Raw genomic sequence first — 16,675 nt, forward strand, 5'->3', positions numbered from 1 at the left:
CAGTTTTTTCACATATGCAATCATACATACTATACATATTATTCAGTAACTTGTTATCATTTGCCTGCATTGTGAACATCTTTCTATGTTGATATATATATAGATTGATGTCTCCCACTTACATAATCCCCTTCTTATAATGTCTTTCTGTTTCAAAAATGACCAGAATTCCTAACATGATTAACAAGGACCAGTCTGCCCTCAACCTCATCTTATACTGGTTTTTCTATACTCCAGACACTTCAGTCATTTCTCATTTCCTTGGAAAGACATGGTCTTATCCATGTGATATGGTTTGGCTCTGTGTTCACACCGAAATCTCGTGTTGAATTGTAATTCCCCATATTGGGGGAGGGACCTGGCGGAAGGTGATCATGCGAGCAGATTTTCCCCTTGCTGTTTTTGTGATAGTGAGTGAATTCACATGAGATCTGATGGTTTAAAAGTGTGTAGTACTTTCCGCCTTGTTCTCTGTCTCTCCTGCCACCATGTGAAGACGTGCTTGCTTCCCCTTTGCCCTTCCATCATGATTGTAAGTTTCCTGAGGCCTCCCCAGTCATGCTTCCGGTACAGCCTGTAGAATCATAAGCCAATTAAACCTCTTTTCATTATAAATTATTCAGTCTCAGGTAGTTCTTTATAGCAATGTGAGAATAGACTAATATCCCATGCTCTTGGCTGAAATTTCTTCCACCTATATACCTCTTTTCCTGAAAAACTCCTGCTTATCTTACTTATCTAAAGTCTTTATTTTAAGTATAGGCCATATCTTCCTGTTATATGATCTTATGGCACCTTGTTTTCATCATGGCACTTATCACAAATGTAATTAATTGATGATTAATGTAGTTATTTAAGGGATCTCTTTCCCACCAAACTACAAGCTCCATGAGGTAAGAGACTAGTTAGCTTAATATTTGTGTTCCTAGCACCTAGCAAAGTTCCTGGCATATAGTAGGCACTCAGTAAATGTTTGTTGAGTGAATAGTAGTGGATTTAAGATAAAAGGAGGAAAGAGTGGGTACAAATGTAAATTTGTAGGTCTTAAGATGACAAGTTGAGGTACCCTGCATTGCCCAGACTAACAAAAATACAGTCAGGATGACTAAAGGTGATTGTAACAAATTAAAAGGCAAGATGTCTGCTTATGCCTTCTTTGCACAGAAGTGAAGAGAAGAATGTAAGAAGAAAAATCCAGAGGACCCTTTTGATTTTGCAGATTTTTCCAAGAAGTAGTCTGAGAGGTGGAAGAGAATGTCTGGTAAAGAGAAGTCTAAATTTGATGAAATTGCAAAGGCAAATAAAGTATGCTATGATTGGGAAATGAAGGATTACAGACCAGCTAAGAGAGGCAAGAAGAAGGACCTTTATGCCCCTTAAAGACCACCATCTGGTATTTCCCATTCTGTTCAGAATTCTGTCCCAAGATTAAATCCACAAACCTTTGTGTCTCTATTGGAGAAGTAGCAAAAAAAAAAAAAAAAAAAAAAAAAGAGGCTGGGTGAGATGAGGAATAACTTAAGTGACAGTGAAGAGCAGTTTGACGGAGAAGTATGAGAAGGATGTTACTGACTGTAAGTATAAAGGAAAGTTTGATGGCACAAAGCATCCTACTAAAATTAAAGTTGCCTGGACAAAGGTGGAAGCAGAAGACGAAGAAGATGAGGAGAATGAAGAGGAGGAGGCGGTGAAGGAGGATGACTTTAAAACCATTTATCTATCTTTTTGTGAATGTCTTAGAGTAGGGGAGCATTGTAATTGATATGTTTCTTATTGTGAAGTGTCTATTGGCCTCATTAGTTTTAATTACAAAATCTGATGATGATCATATTGTAGTCTCTCAAAGTGCTCTAGAAGTTGTCAGTGGTTTACGTGAAGTGGCCATGGGTGTCTGGAACACCCTGAAATGGTATCAAAGTTGTATATATTTCCAAACATTTTAAAAATGAAAAAGCACTCTTGTGATCTGTTCACTGTGTACTTTGTTGTTGGTGTGACAAGGCATTTAAAGATGTTTCTGACTTTTTAAAATTTGTAAGGTGGTGTTAACTGTATGGTTATTGGCTAGAAATCCTGAGTTACTAACTGTTCATATTTATAGTTTGTAAAAAGAGCAAAACAACCAACACAAACTCTTGATGCTTGGTATTGAGGCTATAGGGAAAGATGTATTTTGTAGGGGCCATAGCTCAGAGGGTGCAGTGTGAGGCTGGACCTGTTTCCACTGTGATGGGCTTCCATTTATTTAAGGCCGTCTTGTTTTTTTATGTAGTGACATAGCATTGTGCTGCTTGGAATACGGGGGGTCAGGTGGCATGAGAAGTGTTAGATTTTTTTTTTAGTTAAATGCAGTTGTTTTAAAATTGTTTTTAAACAAACTGTAGAACTCTTTGCTGTCAGCAAAGCAAAGAGCCACTATGTCAATGAAAGTTCAATAGCCTTCTGTACTTAAACAAGATTTGAAACGTTCTGGGTTTTTTTTTTTTTTATGTTTCAAATTCTGAAATGTTTTCAAAGTTAAATAAACTGTATTCCAATTTTTTAAAAGGAGACAAGTTCAAGAAACTGCATTTTGTAGTTACTCTCTTCTCAGTAAAGTAGGAGATGAGAAAGTCCTCTGGAAGTGATTAAGATTCTGGGAGGTGGAAGAAAGGGTAGCAGATATTGAGGATAATGTGAAATATTTTGGAATAATCATGGTGAACAATTGGAGAGTTGGGCAAGTAATATAATATCTCTTTAAGCCATGTGAGGTTAAGATTAATAGTCATTAATAAATGGCAATATTAACCTACCTGGCATAGGATTTTCTTCAGCAGAATATCAGAGCCTGAGTGGGTTTGGTAAAGGCAGACTTAGACTCATTTAGGGATAGTAACATTCCAGAAGGTAAGACAGAATGACACTTTTGAAAATAATTTTAGGATACTGGCAAAAGAACATTTAAGTGTTGGATTATTGTATCTATGGTATATAAAAAAGGAAGTGAATCAAAGGGTTGTCAAGAGAACAAAGGATCGATGGGCTAGAAATCTAATGAGGTTTAAAAATGGTGAGAGTATATTTCAAGGAGAAAATGGAAAAAAAACAGGAAGCTTTGTTCACAGCACAGAATCTTAAATTAATTCCTTTGAAGTTGATTGTAAGTTCCAAAGAATGACTATGGGAGTGGGTGGCTGAGGTGGGATGATGGAGGTCATTGTGGGAGATGTGTGACACAGGTGTCACATAGACCACCCAGGATATTGTGTCACCTAGGATGAAAGCCTAGCTTAAGATACAGAGGAAGAGTGCCAAAAACTTCAGAGAATGGAAGAGGACATGACCAGGATATTGGAAATATGGTTCTACTAACCCAAATGTCCATCAATGATAGACTGGATTAAGAAAATGTGGCACATATACATGGAATACTATGCAGCCATAAAAAAGGATGAGTTCATGTCCTTTGCAGGGACTTGGATGAAACTAGAAGCCATCATTCTGAGCAAACTATCACAAGGACAGAAAACCAAACACCGCATGTTCTCACTCATAGGTGGGAATTGAACAATGAGAACACTTGGACACAGGATGGGGAACATCACACACTGGGGCTTGTAGTGGGGTGGAGGGAGGGTGGAGGGATAGCATTAGGAGATATACCTAATGTAAATGACAAGTTAATGGGTGCAGCACACCAACATGGCACATGTATACATATGTAACAAACCTGCACATTGTGCACATGTACTCTAGAACTTAAACTATAAAAAAAACTTCTAGAAAAACTAGACTATTATATATAGCAAAAAAAAAAAAAATATAGTTCTAGACATTGCTATAGTTTAAATTATGTACATGAGACTGCTTAAGGAGAGCTCACAGCATGAGAAAATGGAAGATCACCAATATTTACAGAAGAAGAAAAGGAAACTAAGCCCATTAAAAAGACAGGAAAATATGGCCAGAGAGGTAAGAGGAAAACCAATACAAAGTGTTGAAAGTAAAGACGGTGATACCAATTGTAATGTGCTTAGAATAGTGCCTTGCATATTTTATAATTGAAAAAAAATATGTCAATGGAGAGTTTAAAAGAGACGATGATTATATTTAGTGATGAATGAGTTCTTGGTAACCACACGGGAAGTTGTAGAGTGGATATGATGCATCAAATTTAATATTTTAATTTTCCCCTTCTTTCAGATTTTCTGAGAAATATATAGTAATCAGTCATGGGATAAGAGGTCCTATCATTCTTTTCCACTTTAAAATACCGGTTCTCATTATAATCATACATTGGTTTTAAAATTTCTTAAGGAGACTCCATCGCCTTCGGATAGGTCAGTGATTTGTATCCTAGTTCCCCACTTCCTTATAAAAACATCAGGTTAGTCTCATGGGAGCATTGCAATTCAACTGCTTTCCTCATGAGAAATTGTCAAAAATTAAAAAGATATGGTATTCTTCCACAACTTTGGAAACACTACTATAGCATTCTCAATATTTAAATAAATGTTTTCTGCTGAATATCTATGCTTGGCTCTATTGATTTTTTACTGTGTAAGTGTGATCTGGCTTGGAATATGTAATATGTTATGAAATACCTACTTAAAGATTTATTAGGCGTATATTTTCAAAGTAGAAGGGAAATAAGGTGTCAATGATTGTTTGACCAGAGATAATATTTTAAATTGTGCATAAAAGCATTTTTATTTGAAAATGCATTCTACATGTGCTGTATAAACTATTTGGAAGCAAAAAGCATGTGTATACAATATATATAAATGCATAGAAAACAGCTATCTGTTTATGGCCAATATTTGTTGAATGTCTGCTGCTATGTGCCAGACACTACTTTAGGCACTCTGGATATGGTACTGCATGAGGCAGGGAAAGGCCTGCTTCACAAAGACTGTGATATCTTGGGAAAAGAAAACATTAAACTAATATTACAAGCATGATGAGTATTCCAATGCGGGAAATATCTAGTGCTATGGGGATGTATAATAAGAGACTAGACACAATAAAACATATTAACAGGTTATTTCTGGAAATCAAGAAAAATTACAAGTGATTCTGTATTTTTTATTTCATTTTATTTTTCAAACTTTCTGTTTTGAGCAAAAGTTTTTGCATTAGTCAAGATTTTCCAGAGAAAGAGAATGAATAGGATATATGTATAGAAGATATGTATAAAAGGGGATTTATCATGGGATTTGGCTCACGTGATTTTGGAGGTCAAAAAGTCACATGATCTGCCATCTGCAAACTGGAGAACCAGGAAAGCTGGTAGTGTCATATTCCAAGTCTGAAGGCCTGAGAACCTGGAGTTCTGATGTTCAAGGGCAGAAGATGGATGTCCCAGTTTTAGAAGAAAGAGTGACTCCATCCTTCTTCTATCTTTTTTGTTCTATATGGGCTAATCTCTTCCAGAAATCCCTCACAGACACATACAGAAATAATGTTTTACTTGCTATCTGGGTATCCTTAAACCAGTCAAGTTGACACACAAAATTAACCATCACACTATGGTTACCAGAAAAGACATAATGTTCATTGAGTGAAAAAGAAAGTCAAACAAAGCATTTTAGTGCTGCTTCATCTCTTGCAATTCTGATCAACAACTTTAGCATTCTAAAGTTTATCTTAAAACATTAAACCCTAAACTAAAGACAACGTTTTCTTGGATTAGTCAGTGAGAATTGCTGACTTTTGTTCAATCCTGGACATCCTGGTAGCATTCGGATTAAAGAATACATTTATATAGCATACAAACAGACATGTAGACCAATGGAAAGGAATAAAGAGACCAGAAATAAACCCACGCTTGTAAGGTCAACCAGTGTTTTACAAGGACACCCAGAATACACAATGGGGAAAGGACGGTCTCTTCAACAAATGGTGTTAGGGAAAATGTGTATCCACATACAAAAAAATGAAATTGGACCCTTGTTTTACAACATATACAAAAATTAACTTGAAATGGATTAAAGACTTAAATACAAGGTCTGAAACCATAAAACTCTTAGAAGAAAAGGTAGGAGAAAAGCTACTTGACATTGGTCTTGGATATGACACCAAAAGCACAGGCAACAAAAGCAAAAACAAACAATTGAGACTACAACAAACAAAAAAACTTCTGCGTGGCAAATGAAACAATCAACATAATGAAAAGGCAACCTGTGGAATGGGAGAAAATATTTGCAAACCATGTAGCTAATAAGGGATTAATATCCAAAATATCAAAGTTCCTGAACTCACACAACTCAATAGAAAAAACTCAAGTAACCCAATTTCAGAAGGGGCAAAGGACTTGGATAGACATCTTTCAAAAGAAGATAGACAAATGCCCAGCAGATCTGTGAAAAAATGCTCAAAATCACTGATCATCAGAGAAATGCATATCAAAATCACAATGAGGTGTGACCTCACACCTGTTAGGATGACTACTATGAAAAATAAAAGATATAACAAGTGTCAGTGAGGGTATGGAGAAAAGGGAACCTTATACATTGTTGGTGGAATAAAAATTGGTACAGTCATTATGGAAAACAATATGAAGTTTCCTCAAATAATTAAAAATAGAACTAAGATATAATCTATCAATTCTGTTTCTAGATATATATCTGAAGAAAATGAAATCAATATCTTAAAGAAATATCTGCACCCCTATGTTCATTGAAGCATTATTCGTAACAGCCAAGACATGGAAACAACCTAAAACAACAATCAACAATCAACAGATGAATGAATAAAGAAATTGTGGGACATATATACATTAGAATATTATTCAGCAAAAAAAAGAAGGAAATCCTGGCATTTGCGACAACATAGATAAACCTGCAGAGCATTATGCTAAGTGAAATAAGCCAGACACAGAAAGACAAATTCTGTAAGATCTCACTTATATGTGGAATCTAAAAAAGTTGAACTCAGCTGGGCACAGTGGCTAATGCCTGTAATCCCAGCACTTTGGGAGGCTGAGGTGGGTAGATGATCACCTGAGGTCAGGAGTTCGAGACCTGCCTAACCAACATGGTGAACCATCTCTACAAAAAAACAAAACAAAACAAAACAAACAAACAAAACACCACGAAAATTAGCTGAGCATGGTGGCAGATGCCTGTAATCCCAGCTACTCAGGAGGCTGAGGCAGAAGAATCACTTACCACCTGGGAGGCAGAGGTTGCAGTGAGCTAAGATGGGGCCATTGCACTCCAGCCCGGGCAACAGAGCGAGACTGTGTCAAAAAAAAAAAAAAAAAAAAAAAAAAATTGAACTCATATATAAGCAGAAAATAGAATAGTAGTTGCCAGGGGCTGGGGAGTGGAGAAAATGAGAAGATGTTGGTCAAAGGGTATAAACTTTCGGCTATAAGATGAACAACTTTTGGAGATCTAAAGTACAGCATGAGTGGTGATAGCTGTGTTAATAATAATAAAAATATCTTTATGGGGGGTTTACAAAATAAGCACAGATTAAGAAACTCAAAGATTCAAGGCCAAGTTCCATGCTATACTTCTACAGGATAATGAACAGTTTGAATTTCAGTTCCTCCACAGGAAGAAAGCAGAGACTGAGATTGACCACCAGAGCATATAAGTGGGCTAGGAATTCTGTTTAAAGCTACTGCAAGTAATGCTCACATTTGTTTCCATTAAATTACAGATCTAAAGGGTAGTTAGTGATTCAATATCAGATTCTCCCTGGTGATAATTAGAGAGAAATAACTTTTATAACTGTGTATTATATGTTTTTTCAGGACTCTGAAATGACTCACTTATTCACATACTAAAAAAAAACCATCTCCATGAGAAATAGGCAGATGCCTAGAGCATATAACAGTTTTGTGCATGGAGGACACAGTGTTAAAAGTGACTACTGACAATTAACAGTTAAAAATAGATACTCGCCTAGAACACCTATACAACACACACATTACATTTCTAAAGGGCTTAACAATTAAATGCATTCAATACTAAAACTACCTGGACCACAATTTAATATTCAAAACCTGGTAGGCTCTTCATTATGAACATTATTTACTGTAGATATTTGGAAGTGTCACAAGATAGAATGCCTGGGCAGACATACTTTTGTATTACATACACTATAAATGTATGGTACAAACTATAAATCAGGGTGACTTCTCATTTTTCAAGTGAGAGTGAATTATCACTTCAGCCTGGTAATTGGTATATTATGTGAGCTAGTTGATTTTTTAAACTTTAAAGGTAATATGTAATGATACAGGCACAACAATTTATAATATATTTGAGCTTCCCTGAAGTCAAACTTCAGACTTTATACAGAATCAATCCACTACTATAAATAGAGAATAGTAGATAGCATTGTATTTGGTCTTTAGAAGATCAGTGATGAAGGAAGTTTGGGCAAAATAGCAAGTGTTTAAATGGAAAACAGTGTGACAGAGATTATGGCGGGGTTGCAGCATTGGCAATTAGCTAATGTCAATGATACACTTAAGAAACACTGTGCAAGACAGCCAATAAATCACTGCCAACCATCATTAATAATCCATAACAGAAGGGAAAAGACAAAGAAAGGAAAGAGAAGAAAAAGGTAGAGGAGAGTGTTCTGTAGTGGGATATACAGTAAAAATGAAGTATCCTATAATTAGCATTATTTCTATTACCAGAGTACTGAGGAAAAGCTATCTAGTGAACAATTCAACAAATAACCAGGGGGTTGATAAGCATATTGCTAAGTTATGAGTTTTTCACCTCTTCCCTTTCATTTTAATTGTGTGCATGTGAGTGTGTGTGACTTTAAAAGTCATGGTACCAGGTGCCTTTATAATAAAAGGCACACATATATATAAGGGAGTTGAATTTTGACTTCCTACATGTTTCTAAAAATATTACAATTCCAAACCAAAAGGTAGGTAATATATTGCCATATAGTCTCTGTTGGAACTTCTTAACTAGATAATTTGCCAGTGGCAACATTTAATAATAATCATTGGACTCAGAAAATAATACCGCAAAAGGAAGGCCGCAGAAGCAAAGTTTTTCTCTGACCTGCCCTCCTGTCTCTCACTCTCATTTTCCCCCAAGACTAGCCAAACAAATTAGGATCCCTCCTCCCTGAGTTGAGTCATAGAAACCAGAATCCCTTTCCTCAGAGCCAGCCATAAAATCTAAAAATATTATTCTAACTTTCTCGCCCTACTTTTGTGTAAAAACTGGCCATACCAGGAGTTCGAGACCAGCCTGGCCAACATGGTGAAACCCTGTCTCTATTAAAAACACAAAAATTAGCTGGGCATAGTGGTGCACATCTGTGACACCAGCTACTCAGGAGGCCGAGGTAAGAATATCGCTTGAACCCAGGAGGTGGAGGTTGCAGTGAGCTAAGACCGCACCACTGCAGTCCAGCCTGGGTGACAGATGACAGAGTGAGACTCTGTCTCAAAAAAAAAAAAAAAAGAAGAAAGAAAGAAATAGAGAAAGAGACTGGTCATAGGGAAATTATCTGACCTACTTTGTTTGAGTATAGGTCATAAGACTCCCATTCCTGAGAGGGTCTCACCCCTCACTCAGAAGGAAGGAATGCATGATCAGAGAGGCCAAAAAGAATCTAGACGGACAGGCCATGCTGGGTTTTCCCCCTCAGCCTATTAACATTAGATCTTACCCTTTTGTCCAATCATATTTTTATACAGCTTCCATACTTTCTTGAACCCAAGCATAAAAATGGGCAATTTCCCCTCTATCTTTGGGTTTTCATTCTGAAGGCTCCCATGTCAAGTAAAACTATGATCAAATAAATTTGTATGCCTTTCCTCTTAGTAACCTGCCTCTTGTCAGTGATTTTCAGCAAACCTTCAGAGGATGAAGGGGAAGTTTTCTTTGGCTCTAACATAACCATTACTTGAAGTTTACCCATATACAAAGAACTTTACACTCTTCTAATATCCATTTAAAGTTTCCAGTCAATGTTGTTAACTGTATCTTAACAATTATGCCAGAGTTCATAGTGAGAAGTGCAGCATGCTAATTTTTAAACAGTGACTAGGCTATTGAACTGGCAGTTACAATGTGGTGTGATAGGGGAATGCCAGGGAAAGTGGGAGGTGCTATCGTCAAGGCAATGACTTCAAAGGTCAAGGAAAGCTTCCTGCAGTGACGTATAATATGAGACCTGAACAGCTTGTAAGAAATAAACAGACAAAGATAGAGGAGGAGTGGGGTGGAGAATATGATTCAAGCAGAGGGAGTGTCATGTGCAAACCCTAAAAGTAAGAGGGAGTATGGCAATATGGAAAACGGAAAACAATTTAATCTAAAGTGATGGTAGATTTTGAGGTATGAGTGATGATAGATAAATCTGGAGAGGTAAATTGAGACCTAATAGAAGTTTGAGGCCAGTGACAAGGCAGTACCAAGTTTAAGCAGGGAAATGGCATGATCAGGTCTAGAGCAATTACAGTGATCCAGATAGGCTATGATAAAGATTTTAAGCACTAGTTGTAGTAGTCCTTAGATGATGGTTACACAGAGTTAATGAAGGGGATAGAAAGAGGTTGGAGGCAGAATTCACAATAATTAGTATTCATTATTGAATTACAAATTCTTAGAGGAATTTCAGATTATTATTTTACCCCCATGTATGTAGCACAGAATAAATATTCAACAAATATGTGTCAGATTAATTAAGAAATAAAACAAATTCAACCAAATTAATTTTTCTTTGCAACCTAACTTTGGAGAGGAGTTCTCATCTCCATTAACATTGGCAATGTCTGGAGTGGTGGTTTTTTTTTGTTTGTTTGTTTTCATTGAGCTGTCCTAACTTTAAGAAAGTGAAATTACTGTTCCAAAACGTTTATTATATAAATTTTAAAACATATAGAAAAGTTGAAAAAATAGTAAAATAAATAACTCACCACCTTGTTAATAATTTGCAATATTTCCTTTGTGTGTGTGTATATGTATCATTTGGAAGTTACAGACATCACACTTCACTTCTAAATATTTTAGCTGTAATTTCTTAGAAGATGGGATTTTTTCATATAAAATTGTAATAGCATTATGGTCCCTAAGAAATATAACAGTAATTTGCACATATAACAGTAATTCTGAAATATAACACTAATTTACCTAATATAATCATTTTCAAATTTCTCCAATCATCCCAAAAATGTCTTTATAATTTTTAAAATAAGGATTTAATCAAGATTCACAGATGTGCTTGGTTGTTTAGTCTCTGGAAATGAGAGCTTTTTGGGTAAAGAATAAAAGTATAGAATTATTTGACCTGGTACAAAAGTGCTGAGAATCTCTTAATATTTGATAGACAGTATCGGGAAACCAGGTTTATTTCCTAATTGGAAATGCTTTCTTTCTCTTTAGCCAACTAGTTCAGTTGGCAAGTGCTTTGTATTTATGAGTCTTAGGTCAAAGATTCACTCTCCATATGATTTTCCTCTTACTTTATGGAGAATATCTGTCCACGTTATCATACATTGTACTCCATGCCCTAGGTAATCACCTGATAAAACAACTGGCCTTTGGTCACAGGCAGGAACTGAATAAGTGTATGTAGATTGTTAGGTGAAAATCTAGTACACCTTTAAGGGAAAAAACTTAATATAATAACTTATTCATTTGGTGGGATATCTTCAAATACAAAATAACCCATTGGCCTAAGTGCATTCTTACATCATGGGGTAATTTGCATGGTGCTTCCAGTTGAGTCTGTGATTGGGAAAAAAGGATAAGCTGAGATAAATGACAAGCAAAGTTGGACATCATTCTCTCCCATCGCACTTTCCAAATAATCAAAATGTAGAAAATATTAAGTACAAATATCTGAGCTTACTTTCTAGAACTAATATTTGTCCTCCTTTCACTTCCCTTTCCCTCTCCCGATCCTTCCTCTTTGATTGAAATGCCAGTAGGAATTTGACAGTGATGAACACCCTGGTGGCCTCATAATGAAGTTTGCAGTGTCTCCATTTCTAGCTGCACAAGACTGAAAAATGATAATAATTATCTTTCTTTGCATATGTTCAAGCACAGTATGGCATTCCAGGGTGCTCTCTCTTAAAATTATGAAACTGTAAGTTAGGGTGTTTTCAGAAGACTCAGTGAATGTTGGTTTATACACTCTAGTTCCTAACTACTTGAAGCTTCCCTGTGAGCTGTAACAGAGAGGACGGATAACTAAAATGGAAACATTTGAACTCTCTGAATAACTGAGGTAATTCCTTTATGAGCTTTCTTTTTCCCTTTAAAATTTGAAAATGATATATACCATTCTATATCACACACTCTGGTTTTATGTTAAAACAAGCAACCTGATTTTTCAATGCATATTAAATATAAATATTTGCAAAGGAATATTAGTGATAATGATGATGGGGCAGTCGTGGTGTTTTTGGAAAGTTTGTATGTGAACAGTAGTCCTTTCCATTTATATATGTATATCACTTTCTGGTTTTGGGTTGCTACTGCTATTTGTAGAGTCTACCCTTGATGGTAAGCAGATGTCTCTACTCTTAACCTCTTTCCTTAGCCTTTGTTTCAGGCAAGTTGGCTCATTTCTAATTGTTCCACACTGGGCTAAGCCATCCCTTTTTCTTACAATATACTCGAATGGCATATGGTTAGATGCTGCTACAATGCAGATATTAGGGAATCCCTACATAATGCATTCTGTCAACATTCCCTGCTCATTGTCATTAAATAAAAATCCCCATTATTAAAATGCAGAGATAAATAGGGTTCCAGAACCAAGTGACTACTAGGGCTTCAGGACATTACCATTTTCTATTAAAGTTGATTCAGAAATAAAGCTCACAAAACTGGAAACGCCAGCAGATGGGACATCAACTGGAGGTTAGATGTACTTCAGGATATATTAGTGATTCAGCAACTGTAATCACAAATTGTTCAGCTATATATTCATAGTAGAAAAGATTATTAGTGGACCAGGGATTCCTAATCATCAGTGTGTGGCAGATTAATGGGAGGTGAAGAGAAGGTTTACAGCTAGCCTTCAGATTATTGTATACAGTCTGTAGCCAACTGTATCTCTACTATGCCTGTAGTAACAGTGGGTATACATACTTGTGCATATAAACGTGACTCATCAGAAACGTCCTGCAGAAAAAAAAAATAGTTTGCCATTCCTCACTACTTGAAAACCTACATTTTTCCCTTAGAGTTTCATGTAGATTAATTTCCTTTTCTGTCTGCCATTCTAACTCTCAAAGAAAAAGCCTTCTAGGAAATATAAATCAGTGGATTGCCTCAACTGACATCACATTGAATTGAGAACTTTATCAATAGTTGATATTATGGGGACATTTAGTGCTTTTGATGGAAAGTTGTTTAAGGAAATAGATACCTATGGGACTATCTTACTAGCATTGCATGCATTTCAGGCTTTTACTGTGCTCAATTAGTGATGTGTTAAAATCACAAAAGCATATAGAAAGCTTTACTTTGTTTAGGAAATATGTTTACTGAATATAGTACAGGAATGTACAGTTGCCCAAAGGGAAAACTAAGAGGAGATTCTCTCTGCCCATTGCTCAAAGGAGGTTTCAGGATTTTATTAGCATCTTTATGTAACCAGGTAGGGGGAATCAGAGTCCTGGACTGAGCCTAAAGTAAGATTTAAGCCCATTCAAACATGTCTGAGGAAATTTTAGGCAGGACTTTTGCCATTTGCTGGAGAGTTTCTCTTTGAAAAACAGGGAAAGGTAGGGAGGTTTTGTGCCTCAGGTATCCCTGTTTCATAGCCAGGGCCCCAAGTGTGAAGTTTAAAGAGAAAGACGTAGTAGGCATGAAGCATCGAAGCAAATTCCTTAAAGCACTCAAGGGAGTAGACTGTGACATCAAGAGGCAGGAGGCTAAGTATTCCCTTCCCTTCTGAGTAGAAAAGACCTTGGCTTTGGCACAGTAAGACTCCTGGAAATCCAATGTTGGGAGCATCTAGAGGAGGCACCGTGGTGTGGCTAGACATTAGCCTTGTCACAGGACCAGCAGCAGGGGAGGCAAAACGTACCCTCGGGTAGCTTAGGCAGAATCTGAGTTTTTATGAGTCCATGAAAACCATAAGTGGGAAATCCAAAAATAAATTGGTAAAACTTTAAGTGGGACAGAATTCCTGAAATCACAGGCAGGGGAATGAACCAGTGTTCTTCCCTCAATATTAGCCTATGTGCAATAATGACCACAGACAACATTTCTTTTGAGCATCTTACAAGTCCTAAATCATCACCTTTATAAGTTGGACACTATTATCATCTCAAGGTTTTTTTTTTGTACATGATAAAACTGAGACACAGAAAAGTTAAATGACTTACCTAAGGTGACACAGTAATAAATGTAGAGCCCCAAATCAAACCCACCCAGACAATCTGACCCCAGACTTCTCTCTTTACCCCTTTACTATACTGCCTTGCAGTATTAAACACACTGGTCTGAGATCAATCAGGTTACCTATGTGACTTTCTATTTTCTTTCAGGAATATCATCTAACCCTTATAAATCTAAATAAAAACTAGAGACTGTTTATATTACAATAAATTAATTAGCATTGAAAGTTTTCTTTCTTTTTTTCTTTTCTTTTTTTTTTTTTCCAAGACAGAGTCTCACTCTGTTTCCTAGGTTGGAGTGCAGTGGTGCCATCTCGGCTCACTGCAACCTCTATCTTCCAGGTTCAAGTGATTCTCTTGCCTCAGCCTCCCAAGTAGCTGGTAATACAGGAGCCCGCCACCACGCCTGGCGAATTTTTTTGTGTGTTTTTAGTAGAGACGGGGTTTCTCCATGTTGGCCAGGCTGGTTTTGAACTACTGACCTCAAGTGATCTGCACGCCTTGGCCTACCAAAGTGTTGGGATTACAGGCATGAGCCACAATGCCCAGCCAAAAGTTGTCTAAGTATCATTGGATTTGCAAGAAAAATGGCACTTTAGAATTACTTATTTATTAATGTGATAACTGTATCTACATACTCATGAATAGCAGTCAAATTAGTGAAGGTAAAAAATACAAAGAGATTAGTTGAGGAAGCTTGGCATATGGAATGGACATGGAGTGAGCAAAACCTAGCTCAATTTCGACCCTTTGGGCACACCTTTTACTATACTTACATTAATTTCCTTAATGAGAGGCTCTGAGTCTAGTATATGACAACAAAGGAAAGAGCTCCAAAAACATCACCAGAAATGTGCAGAGTTCATAGTAATAAGCTAGTTAGAAAAGCATAGAAAGTAAGTAGAATAGGGGAATAGGGCACGGAGGGGAGCCTTCCTCTCTTTTAATCATTCTATGTTGTGAAAGCAGAAACATTATAGATTAAAGATGGTGTTTGCATCTAATAGGAGGAGGCTTGACCATTAGGAGAGGTAGAAACGCTTTTTAAATATAGCATTTTGATTTTTTTTTTTTTTTTAGTTATGGTCTTCGAGAATTCAGCCTGTCAGGGTTTGAGACCCTTTCCTTCAACCTTTTCATCTGGGTTGCATTCTGTTTAAGTTTTTATTGCAGGCTGAAGGAACCTGGAGGCAAGAGCAAATTTACATTTCTTTCTGGCTTCCTGTGATAAGCAAAGGAGGAAAGGATCAGGGCCCCAAAATACTGTCTGGGATTAAAAGCTGTATTAGGTTTGGGCCCCAGCTCACAGGTACCTAACGAAGGGCAGAGATCAGGAGGGACATACATCCTGGTTACCGTATATTAAGTGCCAAATTTCTGAGTTTCACTTATAAAATGATGATAGCACTGTATATCCTACTTACTTCCCAGAATTGTTTTCAAGATTAAATAAGATGATATATATGTAAGCTTTTAGAAAACTATATAGATTATTTTAAATTAGTAAGCAATTATTCTTTAAACTATATATTTGTGTGCTATGGCTTTTCCATTAGTAGTTATGATTATCTTAATATAATAGGATATTCTTTATTAATTACAAAAGCAGTGATTTTATAATATACTTTTGAAAGTAAGTATATTATACTACAATTTGTACTCTGCAGTCTTATTCAAGTTGAGTGACTTTTCTTTTGTATATTTTTTATTCTTTCCTAGATTTTGAGTGCCTTGTATTCAGGGAGTATTGGATTCATCTTTATTCCCAAGCTTCTGTCACTCAATAGAAGTATGTGACCCAGATGAGTGAATATGCCACCAATCAGTGATTCATAAATAGTCACCAAGGCACATATGTGAAGAAAGTGTGATAAAATTTTCATCAAGTGAAAAATGTAGATAGTTAAATAATTATTGAGAGAATAGAAGTTTTGGATTATTTGTTAAATGACTATACTAAATGTCTTCAGTTCTGGTTTAATGTGTTTGGAGGTACATAAATTCTTTCAGGCTACTAGGATGCCCTTTTAGTTAAGATAAAACCTATTTTACCAATGGTACCCTAATGACCTCTGGACATTAGTGAAAACTGCCTAATTTATGCCTGTGGCTAACTCATTTATCAAATAAAGTCCCACCCAGAATACGGACATAAAGAGAAGCAGGGTTTAGATCACTCCAGGGGCAACTGAGCATCTGTTCAGTGCCCCAGGAGGCAAGATATTGAAAAACATGTCTGAGAATGAAGAGATGTAGGGCCCTAATCCTGACTCTGCCACCAAACAGCTGTGCGACCTCAGCTGATCAAGCCTGTTTTCTAATCTTGAAACTCGCAGTGGATCT

General features: G+C 36.5%; 1 pseudogene; it reads left to right on the top strand.

Annotated features, from left to right (window-relative positions):
- The first annotated feature begins 1,101 nt into the window (after positions 1–1,101).
- LOC105545037 overlaps positions 1,102–16,675 on the top strand; it is a 42,020-nt pseudogene continuing 26,446 nt past the window's right edge.

This window comes from Mandrillus leucophaeus, unplaced genomic scaffold (genome assembly GCF_000951045.1).
Source record: "Mandrillus leucophaeus isolate KB7577 unplaced genomic scaffold, Mleu.le_1.0 Scaffold316, whole genome shotgun sequence".
Taxonomy (NCBI): Eukaryota; Metazoa; Chordata; class Mammalia; order Primates; family Cercopithecidae; genus Mandrillus; species Mandrillus leucophaeus.